Here is a 15,744-nt window from a genome sequence, read left to right as displayed (position 1 = left end):
TGCTGAACCCTGCATTTTAATAAAAGATTTGTAGATAGAGATATGAAAGCAGAGAAAAATCAGTGAGGGAGGGCTGTAGGGGATTCCCTGCTTATTAAATTTTTTCCTCAGTATTTTTTTAAATATCAGAAAGATTAAATTATGAATTTTAGAATATTTAACAAAATGCTTAATGTAAAGACTTCTTATATCCTGTTCAGGCTTTTATTCTCTTTAAGTGATTTCTGAAACCATGTAACAGGAAGATTTTTATATAAAACTACTTTTATTTATAAGTTCATTATCATTTCTGTATGCTTAAGATAAGCTTTACAGCACAACTTAGAAATATAAAAATAAGATATACTTCTGTATCCAGGGACTTATGGCATTTTCATATGAAAAGAGAGAGGTATTAAATAAGTCATTTTCTGGCATATGGATTTTCTCTTATTGACTTTTGAAATATCAGTTGGTGAATATATTTTCTAGTTCCTTGCTGTACCTCAAATGACCGAGAATAGAGAGATGACTAGAAACACCATCCATTTCCTTTGTAGAGATTAGAAACAAGCTTATTGCCCTACTTCTACAAAGGGTTCAGGATGGTGACTAAGAGCAACTTTAAATGTTTTGGTGTTAAAAGTTGAAGCCTAATACCTCCATGCCTGTAGCCTTTGGGAGTCAAAGAAGCTAAAAGAAACTATACACATTTACAAATGGGATGCATTTGAAATTTTTCAAGTCTTTTTTTTTTTTTTTTTTTTTAAAGTTTTTTTTTTTTTTTTTTTTTTTAGGTTTTCTTGCCATAGAGCATGTGCACTTGTCAGAGAGAGACAGAAAGAGACAGATAGAGAAAAGTGAGAAGTCATCCCCCAGGAGGGATGGCCACACCTCAATCCCTTCTCCTCCATCCTCCTCCTGAATTTTTGGGCACACATACACATGCACCCATTGTGATTCTCTAGCTGCTGGGTCTGGGACTCTAACTGTGCAGTTGGCCATATGGGAATCCAGTGCCTTAAACTCTACACCACCTGCTGGCCCCATATATTGGTGTATTTTAGGTTGAATTAGTAGATAATCAACATGTGGAACTCATATTAAAGCTACCAGCCTCACAGACTGTTGCTCTAGTGCAGCAAAATCATCTTTCTAATCTTGCAGGTTGAAACCAATATAAGGATGAAGAGTTGCTTTCCATGAAGTCTGAAATGTTTACTAGGTTTGTATGTGTTTTCATTAGTGCTGATATATATAATACTACTCTACAATTTTTATTTGCTTGTTCAGTAAAAATACAAGACTGGGTGTAATGGTAGTTAGAGTGGATGGATATCACAAGGCTGAATGTGTGGTTCAAGTCTCAGACTCAATGGCTTGAAAAACATGCCAGGCAGGGACCAGCAATTAACGTAAAGGCTATGTCACTGGACTCACAAATAGTCGACCGCAGTTCGAGTCCTGGACTTGGTGGCTTAAACTCACGCCGGGCACGTGTGCATGCATGCCCAAGGTCCTGAGAGGAGAATGGAGGAGAAGGGATTGTGGCGTAGCCATCCCCCCTGGGGGGGGGGTGATTTCTCACTTTCTGTCTCTATGTCTCTCTCTCTATCTTGCGAGTGCAAGCGCCCTATAGCAAAAACCTCTCCAAAAAAAAGAAGAAAAAAACATGCCAGGCATGTGTGCATGCATGTCCAAAATCCCAAAGGGAGGGAGAAATGCAGGAGAAAGGATTACAACATGACTACCCCATGGGGTTTTTCCTTATGCTTTCCTCCCTAGGATCTCTCTCTCCAGTGAGTTCATACACGTGATGACAAATTGAAAAAGAAAGAAAGCAAGCTGAGCAAGCAAGCATGCCAGCCAGCCTGCCTTCCAACTTATGACACTTTATAACCAAGTTATAAACTGGAATAACTAAATTGTTTTTTTGGGGGGGGCGGGGTTTTGCAGGGGTGGAAAGAACTCCACCTGATCTGCAAATGTTACCAAATGCATTTCCAAGTGCTACTGAGACATACAGACAGGTCCTCATAAATAAGAAGTGTCCTATGGAGATGAAAAATTGCCTTTTTGACCTAGAAATTCTGTTATGAAGGGGTGTATACCCAGTCGGCATCCCAAGGATACTGCTAGCAACTGCACCAAAGTATTTCTAGGGCCATTGTTTACAGATGGGATGAACCCTGAAAATGACATGAACTGACCAAGCACTTGCAAGAGCAGTTTATCACTGAAATACCTTTAGCAATTGCTGAAAATGGTATGTTGGCAGGAAGTTTTTCAGTTACCAAAACCATCAGATCATTTGCATGGTTCTTTTAGCGTCAGTGAAATATGTGAGTGGGTAATGGAGTCTGTCCAAGCAAATCTGAGCTAAGCATTGTGCCTGGCACTGCCCCTGTTGCAGATGGAATGCCAGATGTGCAGGAGCAGCCACCAGTCATCAGGCTCCTATACACAGAAACTCACATACACATGTACTACATGTGTAAGAAAATGTGAAAAAGTTAATGGAAAAAAAGAATAAAGTAGGAGCTTATTTTGGTGCAAAATATTTCAAATCCATGTATTAGTTTTTCCATAACATGCATTTTCCACAGCTTTTTTTTTCACATGGAAATTTTTAAATTTATTAATCCTCTCATGAAGAATCTGCACCGCAGATAGTCATTGAAGAATCTTTACTCCTTTGACGTTTTGCCAGCACCAACATTGGCCTTTGCAGTCCCCCTGACTTTCTTCATTCTGTTCTTGTGTTCCTTTTGATGTTTTCTTGATGTCTTTTTCTTCTCATAAAGGCCATGTCTTGCAAGTCTATGTTCGGGTTCATTTTTCTTTGCATAATCCAAAGAATTGTAAATCATGCCAAAGCCAGTTGTCTTGCCACCACCAAAATGGTTCTGAACCCAAACATAAAAATGACATCTGCTGTGGTCTTGTACATCTTCACTAGTTTTTCCTGAATTTCTGTCTTAGGTACTGTTGTCTTCCCGGGGTGAAGAACATCAATGACCATTTGTTTCCTCTGAAGTAGTTGGGTGGTCATGAATTTCCTGGTTCGGATGGTTACTGTGTCATTCATGATGGCGGTATATCCTCAAGCAGCCAGGGAGGAAAAGAGCCATTTTCCACAACTTTTTGAAGCCCTAGTGTGTGTATACACATACATACATATATGCATATAAATATACATGCACACACAGAGATCCATACATACATATACATACAAGAGAGCTAAAATAAGAAAGAAAAGGCTTTTGTGGTATATAGAGGGCCTCATATATTTGCAATGGATTACATTCCTGAGAAAGGAATTTTAAGTGGACATAATTTTTTTAAGTTTAATTTGGCTTTACTTTAGCAATAACATTATAATAGAAGTTATTGGTTGACTAGAGGATACCTGAATCTATACAGTTGGCTATAAATAGAATATTTAATCAGCTATTGGTGATAGAAAAGGACAATAACCCAGCAGTTTTCAAAGATAATACATTTTCTCATTTAATTTCTTACACTATTATCTTCATTTTGTAAATGAGAAAACTGAAATTTAGAGAGGTTCAGTAATCTGAGGATCATAAGTCCAGGAAGTACCAGAGCATAGACTTATTAAAGGGATTAGAGAATGAAATTCTCAAGAGTTTCAGAGTTAGAGATATGAGAAACAATGAAAAAAATACTGGGATAGAATATAATGGAAAAGAAGAGGTGGTCTGTGCTTTTACTGTGTTAGGATCAATAATGAGGACTGTATGAGTGGTTTACTTTGTTCAATGGCAGTAAATTGAGGACTTCTATACTGCAGTTGTAAAATATATGAAGTCTCACAAAAAGGTAGGTAGCTTTAAAGAATTTGCCTTGCTTGCATAACAATGGTAGCAGCTTAAAAATAGCTTTGGAAATCATAATTGGTAAATATATGCTTTTTGTTTTTTTGTTTTAGTTTTTCAGAGGACATGTTGCAGTCACCAGACAGGGACAGACAGAAAAAGAGAAAAGGAGAAAGCACTTCCCAATGGGGTGTGGTCATGACACAATCACCTCTTCTGTATCTCCATTCAGTCAAGATTTGGGGCACAGGGAACCAGCAGTTAGCGTAATGGCTATGTCGCTGGACTCCCACCCACATAGTTGACCACGGTTCACATCCTGGACCCGGTAGTTTAGAACTCACGCTGGGCACGTGTGCGTGCATACCTAAGATCCCGAGAGGAGAATGGAGAAGGGATTGCGGCGTGACCATCCCTCCTGGGGGGTGATTTCTCACTTTCTGTCTCTATGTCTCTGTCTGTCTGGCGAGCGCACGCGCCCTATAGCGAAAACCTTCCCCCCCCCCAAAAAAAAAAGATTTGGGGCACACACAGACACACACTCATCGTGTTTTTCAAGCCACCAGGACTGGAATATGAACCATGGAGTTGGCCATGTAGGATCTGACTCCCTTAACCATTTGGCCATGAGGTTGGCCCAATGTACTTATAATTGCAGTAGGTCGTATACTCTAGTCCAAACTTGTTTGTTCATGTTGACACTAATCATGAAGTTTACACAATAGATTATACAAGGAAAGGAAATGATGGGATATTTAAGAACTATTTATACCCAGAGGATTCAAAATAATCATAATGGGACAGATTTATAAATAGAATGTAGAAATCTGGAAGGAGACTTATTCTCACACCACAAACCAGAAAAAGTCATGTAATATACAAAATGATGACTCTTTTGAACCTATTGAAGAGCTGAAATTGCAGGGCAATCAACTATCCTGAAATCTAGGAAAAATATAGGTGTTTTCAAGGAGAGATAGGACTTAAGCACTGGCTTACCTGTGACAGAGCATGGTAGGAAGAGAGATCAAATACAAATGAATAAGAATTCAGCTAAAAATTCAATTATTAAAGATTGAATGTGGCTTAAAATTAAATAGTAGAATAGTTAGGGGTTACAGACACCAGTGGAGTTTGCATCTGCTTTTGTTAGGTTGTTGGGAAAGTCATAACATATTTTTCTACATAAAAATGCATCATGAGTTTCCTGACAAGCCAGTAGTTCCATTTCTAGGTCCTCTATTTGATGGGACAGGATAGAAGACGAGATAAAACATTCTTCAGTTCTACAGGTCTGGAGAGAAGATGAGCTGCTGCTGTGAAGACATAAAGTTCTACCTGTACTCCCCTCTAAGTGAAAAAAAGACTTGAAGCCATTTGGGTAAGAACTGCAAACCCCATCACATCCAGGGTATACAGTGAAACCTATTCTAGCTAGGAAACAAGGAAACAAAATACTTCCTACTTATAGGGAAAAGAACAGAAACCATCTAGAACCTTGCCCATGGGAGGTCTACACAATCCAATATTCAATAAAAGAAGACCATAACAAAAAGAAAAGAAAAGAAAAGAAAAGAAAAAAAAAAAGCCCAGCCCACTATCAAGAGACAAGCCTTAGAGCTGACCTAGGCATTACAACAATCAGACAGGGAATTTAAAATAACTGTGGTTAGTATGTTAAAGGCTCTTGTGGAAAAGATGCACAACATACATGAACATGTTTCTTTAGAGAAGGGTACAGGTGTAGCTTTAGCAAAGTTTCAGCAAAGGGATGGAAACTGGAAGAATCAAACGGAAAAGGTAAACATGTAAAACAGAGTAGCATTATGAAAAAATGCTTTTGATGGGTTCATCAGCAGCCTTGCCACAGCTGAAGAAACAATCTGTGAATTTGTAGTCAATAGGATTTATCCAAACCAAAATACAAAGAAAATGAAGAGTGGTTTAAAAACAAACAAACAAACAAACATATAGTGCTAAGCATCCAAGAGTTCTGAGGTGGTATTAAATTATCTTATGTACTAACATGCATATAACTGAAACCCCGGGAAAGAAAAAGAGAATGAAGCAGAAGAAATGTTAAAAAAGAAAGAATGATGAGAATTTTCCAAGAATAATTAAACACATCAAATCACAGATCCGAGAAGCTCAGAGAATCCCAAGAAGAATAAATGCCAAACACACACACACACACACACACACACACACACACACACACACACACACAGTTATCTAGAGATATATTCAAATTTCTGAAAACCTAATATAAAGTGAAAATCTTGAATGCAGTCAAAGAAAGAAGGTACTTTGCATATAGAGGAACAAAGATGTGAGTGACAGTAGACTTTTACATCAGAAACCTTGCAAGCCAGAAGACAATGAGTGACATCTACAAAGTGCTACAAGGTGAAAGGATGAAAAAAGAAAGGAAGGAAGAGGGCCGGGCAGGTGGTATGGTAGTTAAGGGTGCTGGACTCCCACATGTCTGCCTGTGGTTCAAGACCCAGACTTGGCAGCTTGCTTTCTCACTTTCTCTCTCCCTCTCTCTCTCTGTTGCTCTCTGGCCAAATTAAAAATGAAATAAAGTTAAAGTTTTTCTTAAAAAAAAGGAAGGAAGAAAGGAAAGTAAGAGAGAGAGAAATCAAGATTCACGAGTAAGTAGGGGGAACCAGCAGTTAGCTATGTCGCTGGAGTCCCACGTAGTCGACTGTGGTTCGCGTCCCGGACCTGGTGGCTTAAAACTCACGCCGGGTGTGTGTGCATGCATGCCCAAGATCCCGAGAGGAGAATGGAGGAGAAGGGATTGCGGCGTGACCATCCCCCCTGGGGGGTGATTTCTCGCTTTCTGTCTCTATGTCTCTGTCTGTCTGGCGAGCACACGCGCCCTATAGCAAAAACCTCTCAAAAAAAAAAAAAAAAAGAGTAAGTAGGGACCTAGTCTCTGTGGCAGAGTCAGTAATGTACTAGCCTGTGGAACTGGAAGTCATGTGCCAGTTGTGTTATAAATACCATGCTGGTACATGTGTGTGTACCTAGGATTATGGTGAGCTAGAGGATTAGAGAATAGGCTTCACTATATGACTGAGCCTTGTGGAGGATATTTCTTTTTCTCTGTCTCTTGTATATATCTGATATTGGCTGCTCTGACACACACATACATACACTTTATAATATATATTTTTATATCACTAGATAATTCATATATTTGGCTTGAAGGCTATGTACAGTTTCTTTTATTATTTTTTCATTTTGTTTTTACAGAATATATTTACAATATATTCTTTTTTTTTTTTTTTTTTTGCGAGGACAGACAGAGAGAGACATAGAGACAGAAAGCGAGAAATCACCCCCCAGGGGGGATGGTCACACTGCAATCCCTTCTCCTCCATTCTCCTCTCGGGATCTTGGGCACGCACGCACACGTGCCCGGCGTGAGTTTTAAGCCACCCGGTCTGGGACGCGAACCATGGTCGACTAGGTGGGAGTCCAGCGACATAGCCATTATGCTAACTGCTGGTTCCCACAATATATCCTGACAATAAAACTCTTGTATTAACATTTGTTAGTACTCTTTTTAAAATGTAAAAACTGTTCTAATCTTGAAGGTTATACAAAAACAGTATGTAGTCTTGATTTTGCCTGGGATGTAACTTGCCTACCCTTAGTCCAGATCTTGAGTTTTTGATTGCGATATGCTTGACTACTTAACAAAACCCAGACCAAATTGGATATTTCTGAAAATACCCATTGTAGAGAGGACCACAGATACATGTAAGTTATAATTGTTATATTTTTCTGGATTTTGTGACTGTGAAGAGAATAATACTAAATATTAAAAATAATAGTTTAAATCATCCATAATTCTTCCACTCTAGCTAAATATATAGTACTTTCCAGTCCTGGCCCTCATGTAGCCTTTTTTTTTTTTTTTTTTTTTTTTTTTTTTTTTTGCTATAGTGCATGTGCTCTCATCAGAGAGAGAAAAAGAGAGAGGAAGGAGGGAGAGAGAGAAAGAACCCACCAGGGGGATGGCCAGGCTGCACTCCTTTTTTCTCCATTCTCCTCTATGGATCTTGGGCATGCATGGGCATACTCTCTATGTGATTTTCAAGCTGCTGGGTCTGGTCTTAATAAATTTTGTTTTATGTCCTAATATATTCTAACAATAAAACTCTTCTATTAACATTTGTTAGTACCAGAACCAGCAGCTGGCATAATGGCTATGTCGCTGGACTACCATGTAGTCGACCGTGGTTCGAGTCCCAGACCCAGTGGCTTAAACTCACTCCAGGCGCATGTGCATGCGTGCCCAAGATCCCAAGAGGAGAATGGAGGAGAAGGGATCACAGCATAGCCATCCCCTCTGGGGTGGTGATTTCTCACTTTCTGTCTCTCTTTCTGGCGAGCGCATGTGCCGTTTAGCAAAAACCTCTCCAAAAAATAAAAAAAAGTATTAGTACCAAGTAGGCTCTTACTAGACTGCTGTGAAAATAACCCCTTGGGGCTCAGCTGTGTTGGTGCTTGTGGGTAGATGCTGCTACTCTGGAGGCTGAGGCCACAAGGGAGGCCAGGATCCAATTCTATGTCCAATCTCTAAAAAAGAGGGAGAGGTAATTAATCCCCTTGAGATTCAAATGTAGGTTATCAAGTATATAAGTAAATTGGGTCACTCTATTTGGTTATGTGTAAAAATTCAAAGATTTCTGTAGAGAATGTATATAACATGGGGTCGTTGGGAGAGCCATGATGCGTTACCCAACATAAGCTTGTTCTAAATCATGACTTAAGTTAGTCCTTCTACCTTTTTTTTTTTTTTTTTCAGTTTTTGTTATAGGACATGTGTACTCACCAGAGAGAGACAGAGAGAGAAGGAAAGTGAGAAATCAGCCCCTAGGGGGATGGACTTGCCACAATCCCTTCTCTTCCATTTCCCGCTCAGGGTTTTGGACATGCATACACATGTACCCAGTATGATTTTCAAGCTGCCAGAGTTCAGGACATGAAGCACAGAATCAACTATGTGGAATCCAGCCACTTTAACTTCCATGCCACCTGCCAGGCTTTCAATATATTCTCTTTGTGCTGTCCATCTATATGTATCAATTCATATTTTTGTTTTATAGTCAAGTGTATAATGTCTTTTAAAAAAGAATTATTTATTTTCTCTCTTCTTTTTTTCTTTCTTTTTTCCTTCCTTCCTTCCTTCCAGAGGTTTTCTGCTATAGGGCGCGTACACTCGTCAGAGAGACAGAAAGCGAGAAATCACCCCACAGCGGGGGATGACCACGCCACAATCCCTTCTCCTCCATTCTCCTCTCAGGATCTTGGGCATGCACACACATGTACTCAGCATTTAAGTCACCGGGTCTGGGAGTCGAACTGTGGTCAACTACATGGGAATCCAGCAACATAGCCATTATGCTAACTGCTGGTCTCGTATTTATTTATTTTTTTTAAAAAAGTTGTTATAAGGCACATGTGCTCTTCAGAAGGAGACAGAAAGGGGGAGGGAAAGTGAGAAAGCAAGCTGCTAGGGCTGGACTCAGACCACAGTCAGCCATGTGGAAATCCAGCACCTTAACCACCATGTCATCTGCTGGCTCTATCAAGTGTTTAATGTCTTCTAATGTATGCTTGTAAATGTTGATTTTTTTTCCCTATGCTCCTAGTAGGCCCTGTGATACTTTGAAAAATAGATGGGAAAATGAGCTTTTGTACATAGTTACATTACTCTTAATTGAAAAATTGTTGTAGGTTTGTGTTAGTTTGTTTCAAGAGGTTTTGCCTTAGGGTGGTGCACTCACCAGAGAGAGAGAGACAGGGACAGCAAGAGGGAAACTGAGAGCTGATCTCCTAGAGGGGATGGCCTGGCTGCAATTTCTTCTCCTCCATTCTCTTCCTGGGGAGGGACTAGACTGAGGTAGGCCATGTGGGAGTCTTCCCACATAACTACTATGCCATTTGCTGGCCCCCAGTTTGTGGTCCTTTTTAGGAAAATATTTAGCTTTATTTATTTATTTTTTACATGAAATAGAATGTAATCATAGTGTTTTAAGCTTAGTATTAAGCTTAATAGGAGGGAATTATATGGTAAATATTCGCCATCCATTTAGTTCTAATGGATGGTAATGATGATGAGTTTTCTTGTTAAAACTAATGAATGTAAACAGTGTTTCCATTTTTTGAAAGGCTAAATTGAGAACTGCTACAGCTAAAAGCAGTATAATCAGGAGAAGAAGAATAATAGCAAAAAATAAAAAGTAGAAAGATGAAACCCAGGGTTATCTGGTGGCATAGTGGTTAATGCAGCTAGATCCCACATGACCAACTGCACAGGTTAAGTCTGGACCTGGTGGCTTGAAAAATACACTGTGTGCATATCCCACGCATGCCCAAAATCCCAAAAGGAGAAATGGAAGAGAAGGGACTGTGGCTTGACCATCCCCTATGGGGATTGCCTTCTCACTTTCCCTCTGTTTTTTCTGAGGAGAAATTAAGACCTCTAGGAAAAAAAAAGAAAAAAAAAAAAAAAAAAGATGATGAACCCCCAAACCTTTATATTCTCAACTCAGTAATAAATTAGAAAATACGCTATCACATCTGCGTTTTGGGGGCAGTTATTTAAATCTAACTAGACATTTCTTATTAAAATAGCACATTAAGATTTTGCTTTTTACACCTTTAAAATAACTTGAGTGAGGGAACAGCAGTTAGCATAATGGCTATGTTGCCGGACTCCCATGTAGTCTACCGTGGTTCAAGTCCTGGACCCGACGGCTTAAAGTTACACCAGGCGCATGTGCGTGCATGCCCGAGATTCTGAGAGAAGAATGGAAGAGAAGGAATTGCAGCATGGCCATCCCCCCTGGGGAGTGATTTCTTGCTTTCTGTCTGTCTCTTTGTCTTTCTTGGCTAGTGCACATGCCCTATACCAAAAACCTCTCCAAAAATATTTTTGAGTGATAAGGTCTTCAGTATTGTGTATGGTACTAATATAATTGATTATTATTATTTTTTGCTAAAGTGTGCACATACTCACTGCAGAGAGAGAAAGAGATAGCACCCTCACTTCCACCCCCAGGGAAGGGCCACACCACAGTCCCTTCTTCTCCATTCTCTGGGATTTGGGGAATACATGCACATGTGCCCTGTGTGTTTTCAAGCATCCAGGTCCAGAATTCAGACCATGTAGTGATCTGGCTGCCTTAACCGTCACGCCACTGGTTGGCCCCTGATACAGAAGTTTTATCTATGCTATTCATCAGAGCCAAAAAGTGGAGACAACCCAAATATCCATCAACTGAGAAAGAAATTAAAATGTGGTATATCCATACAATGGACTATTATTCTGGCAAGAAAATAAATATATGCTGCAACATGGATGTGGCTTGAAAACATTATGTTAAATGAAAGAAACCAGTCACAAAAGACTTCATATTACATGATTCCATTTATATGAAATGTCCAGAATAGGCAAATCCATGGAGACAGAAAGTAGGTTAATGGTTTTCTAGGGCTGGGGAGAGGGCAGAATTGGGATATGGGGAGTGACTGCTAATGATTATGGGGTCTTTTTTTGGATGATGAAAAGGTTTTATAATTGATTGTGACAAAAGTTGCATGCACACACACACTAAAAACTGCTGAATTGTACATTTTGAACTAGTGAGTTGTATAGCATGTGACTTATATCTCAGGGAAGTTGCTTGTTCTATCTGAATCTCAACAGTTAGAATAATAGCCTAAATATTAATAAGTCTGAAAGTGCACATTATGAGGGAAGATAAAGGCCAAAGACTACATTGTAGAGTATGTCTAATCAAAACTATTTTATAAAACCGCTTCATCATTTGACTGATATTGTTTTCCTTGCAAGGTAAAAATCACCAATAGCTTGTGTCATTTTATTAATATTTAATTATTTTTTTCCCTTTCTGGAGAAACTTTTAACTCTGACAGAGCTCACCCTGTATTGACCTGACAAGGTCTTGGAGACCAGAACTGTTGAAGCCGATGAGTCAAGTGGACACCCCTGCCGAATGTGTTCTCAGGGCTATTCTTACCTTAGGGCACATGGCATGAGGACAGTGCCTCCAGTGTATCAGGGACAAAGGGATTTTTCTTCCCGATTAACCATGTGTGTCTTGTTGTCTTTCTTTGGACAACAGAAGGAAAATGTTCTAGCCATGACTGGCCAGAATTCCTTTCTTCCCTTTTCTTGGTACCCTGGGTTATGAGCACAGATAAAGCTTTTGCTCAAAAGTCATCATCTCCTTTTATCCATTTCCCTTCTTCTTTCCTTGTAAGCCTCCATGATTCAGAGCAAAAGGTTGCAACTAGTGAGTTTTTCTGACTCGTTCACTTATTCAGGCACACACAGTGGAGCCTGGGAGCACTGCCAGTTTCTTCATCCTGTTGCTTGTCTAAGTGACCCCTAAGTGAGTCACTGAGACCTTAAGTTCGGCTCTGATCATGTATTTGGTTAGTGAGGTGGGTAGGCTATAGACTAGGAAACCTTTCGAACTCTCTCTTTTGTTCTGTAGTGGAATGAAAGTCTTCTTAGGAGCTCCTGCAAAGACTCCCATCGACAAACATATAAACACTATATAAAGCCAGGTCAATTTCTTTTATCAAAGAGTAAGTAATCTGTTTATGAAATCTTCATTTTATCTTTATTTCTCAGTGACTATTTTTATTTTTTTTAATTTCCTAGAGAGCAAGTGTGCTTCTTGGATAGAGAAGAGAGAGAGAAAATGAGAAAACACCCTCTAGAGGGAATGGTCAATGCCACAATTTCTTCTCCTCCATTTCTCCTTCCTTTCAGGATTTTGGGCACACATGCATGTGCACCTGGCATGTTTGTCCAGTGGCCAGGTCTGGGACTCAAACCATGGGGTTGATCACGTAAGAATCAGCTGCCTTAACCACCGCACCATGGGCTGGTTCCCTTTGTGGAAGAAAAAAATATTATTACTTTTAAAACAAAATTTTTTTTTTGTTCATGATAGGGTGCATGTGTGTGCGTATGTGAAGTAGAGAGGTGGTCTGGCCATGCTGTGATCTTCTTCCAGTCCACCAGCTCCTTGAATCTTGGGCACTTGTGCATGTGCTCTGTGTTTCAGGATGACTGGCTTGGAAATTAGAACTGTTGTTGACATGTGAAATCCAGCTTATCTCGAGCTGTGTTTTGCTGCTGTGTTGTAAAGTCAGCCTCATACTGTTTCAATTTAACACTTTTCTTTCCCTTGATTTGACAGATCTATTTACCAGAAATACATTTTTGAGATTCTTTTTTTTTTTTTGCTATTGGGCATGTGCTAAAGAGACAGAGACAGACACACAGGGACAGAAAGTGAAAAATCATTCTCCAGGGGGGATGGCCACACTGTAATCCCTTCTCCTCTATTCTCTTCTCAGGATTTTGGGCATGCACACACGTGCACCCAGTTTGAGTTTCATACTGCTGGGTCTGGGACTCAGACTGCAGTCAACTGTATGGGAGTCCAGCCCCTTAACTGCTATGTTACTTGCTGGCCCCACCAGAAACACATTCTTAAAGATGGAGGATGTCTTTCATGTCCAAACCCTTAGTCCTCATTCTGACTTTCTGTGATAATAACTCCTGACTATTCCTTCCTCCTCAGACCTTTCTTTGACTGGTATTCAACTGGTATTCTTGAATTTAACTGAGTTTTTTTTTCATTCCATGTTATCCACACTTCTTTTTGTTTGTTTGTTTTTGCTAGGGGGTGCGTGTACTCGCTAGAGAGACAGAAAGCGAGAAATCACCCCCCAGGGGGGATGACCATGTCGCGATCTTTCCTCCTCCGTTTTCCTCTCAGGATCTTGGGCACACATGCACATGCACCCAGCTTGAGTTTTAAGCTACCGGGCCAGGACTCGAACTGTGGTCAACTACGGGCGTCCAGCGACATAGCCACTACACTAACTGCAGGTCCCCACATGTACTTCTTTCTTTTCAGTCTGTTCATCTTTGTCTCTTGCAATGAACTATAAATTCCTCATTATCTAATTGGACTCTTCCCTCAAGGCTCTACATTCAAGTTCATGATCAACTGCAACCTATTTATATTTAGACCTTGTGGTTGAGAAAGATGGGTATGTCCAAGAGGTTAAAGATAACTGCCATTGAGAATGATGTGGGAATCACCATAAAAAACTAATCATAAAAGTCAATTATAAAGCCTTCACCAAAGCAGGTACAAAAATTTCTGGACCTCTCTCCAAATCTGTAAAGTGGAGCCCAGGAATCTGCATTTTAAAAAGCCACCCAAATGTTTCTGGTGCAGTTGGTTTAGTCATCATTCTTGGAGAAAAAAAATGCCATAACCCTCTTCTCTTTAGTTACAGGTTACATCCTTAGCGAATAAAAAGGAACTAATAGTAATTTGCAAAATATAGTAAGTTGCCTGAGAACTGAAATGTATCTATTTCTGAAATATCAACCATATTCACACCTTATTTTTGTTCATTGTAATACTGGCAACAAATGCATTCATGGCCATTCTTTATAGTGAAGCATCTAAAAGAAGCAGGCAAAACAGTTCTCACTATCAGTCTATTTCTACCTTCACAGGAGTTTCAGAGTCATCTGTAAGAGGCCTGGAATCCAGGGGCACCCAAGGGCATTAGCAACAAGAATACATAGTAAGTAGGTTAGTTAATGAGGTTATGGCATGAGTGTTATTTTATATTGTTTAAGACACTCTGCTTTGGCTACATTTGGGAGGAAACATGTATGTCCTCTAATATTTTTTTACCTGATATGGATTGATCTCATACATTGCCCGCTATCCACAGTGTTTCCTGTGCTCTCCTTTGTGGGGAGAAGCCCCTCAGGATCCTGTGATTCTTGGTGTCACAAGGCTGGACAGACTAGTTTATTTCTTTTTTCTTTTTTTTTTTTTTTGGAGAGTTTTTTTGCTATAGGGTGCGTGCGCTCGCCAGACAGAGACAGAAAGCGAGAAATCACCCCACCCCCACCCCCAGAGGGGATGGCCACGCCGCAGTCCCTTCTCCTCCATTCTCCTCTTGGGATCTTGGGCACGCATGCACACGCGCCCAGCGTGAGTTCAAGCCACCGGGTCCAGGCCTCGAACCGCAGTCAACTACATGGGAGTCCAGCAACATAGCCATTATGCTGACTGCTGGTCCTCAGACTAGTTTATTTCTAGCTGCAGGAGCTAGTTCTCTTGTTTAAGTCTTTTAATCTAACAAATAAAAAGAATTCAGAGAAACTAGGGCTCTTTGCATACAGCAACAACTTTGGGAGATGAAGAAAAAAGCCCTATTGTCAAAAGTGAAGCTGACTGTGGCTCACGTCTACCTTGGGAGATATCATCACCTGCTCACACAGAAGCACACTGATGGTGATTGATGTCTATAGGTATGGCTTGAGACCTCTGTGAGGTCACTGAGGTTAATAATATCAAAGTGTTTTTAGTTCAGAAAAACAACTTGTAAACAGCTTATTTTTTAAATATTGTATTAGAAGAAAGAATATTGTATTCATAGGTTATATGCTTCTTTTTTTAGTTACCTTAGCATTTATGAGCAATCTGATGTACCTTAATTATTTCTAGCTCTGTGGATTTCATTTGCTGCTAGCTGACAATGCGGATGTTTGGGATGCCAAATTGTGATTTAAGGAGCTATCTGATACAGTCAGAATAACTAGATTTCAGCTCTAATGAATAAAATGTAAACTTTTTTCTCCTATACTCTATCTTTTAAATATCTATTTATCTTTTTTTTTTTATGCTGAGGACACATTACATGCAAGAGATAGAAATAGAGATAAAGTATCCCCCAGTAGGACCTGGTCACACTAAAATCCCTTTCCCTCCATTTCTCCACCCCATCAGGATCCTGAGCACTTGCACACATGCCTATTGTGAATCAAGCT

Source organism: Tupaia chinensis, unplaced genomic scaffold (genome assembly GCF_000334495.1).
Source record: "Tupaia chinensis unplaced genomic scaffold, TupChi_1.0 Scaffold141044_1, whole genome shotgun sequence".
In the NCBI taxonomy this organism is placed as follows: Eukaryota; Metazoa; Chordata; class Mammalia; order Scandentia; family Tupaiidae; genus Tupaia; species Tupaia belangeri.
This window is presented reverse-complemented; position numbering follows the sequence as displayed.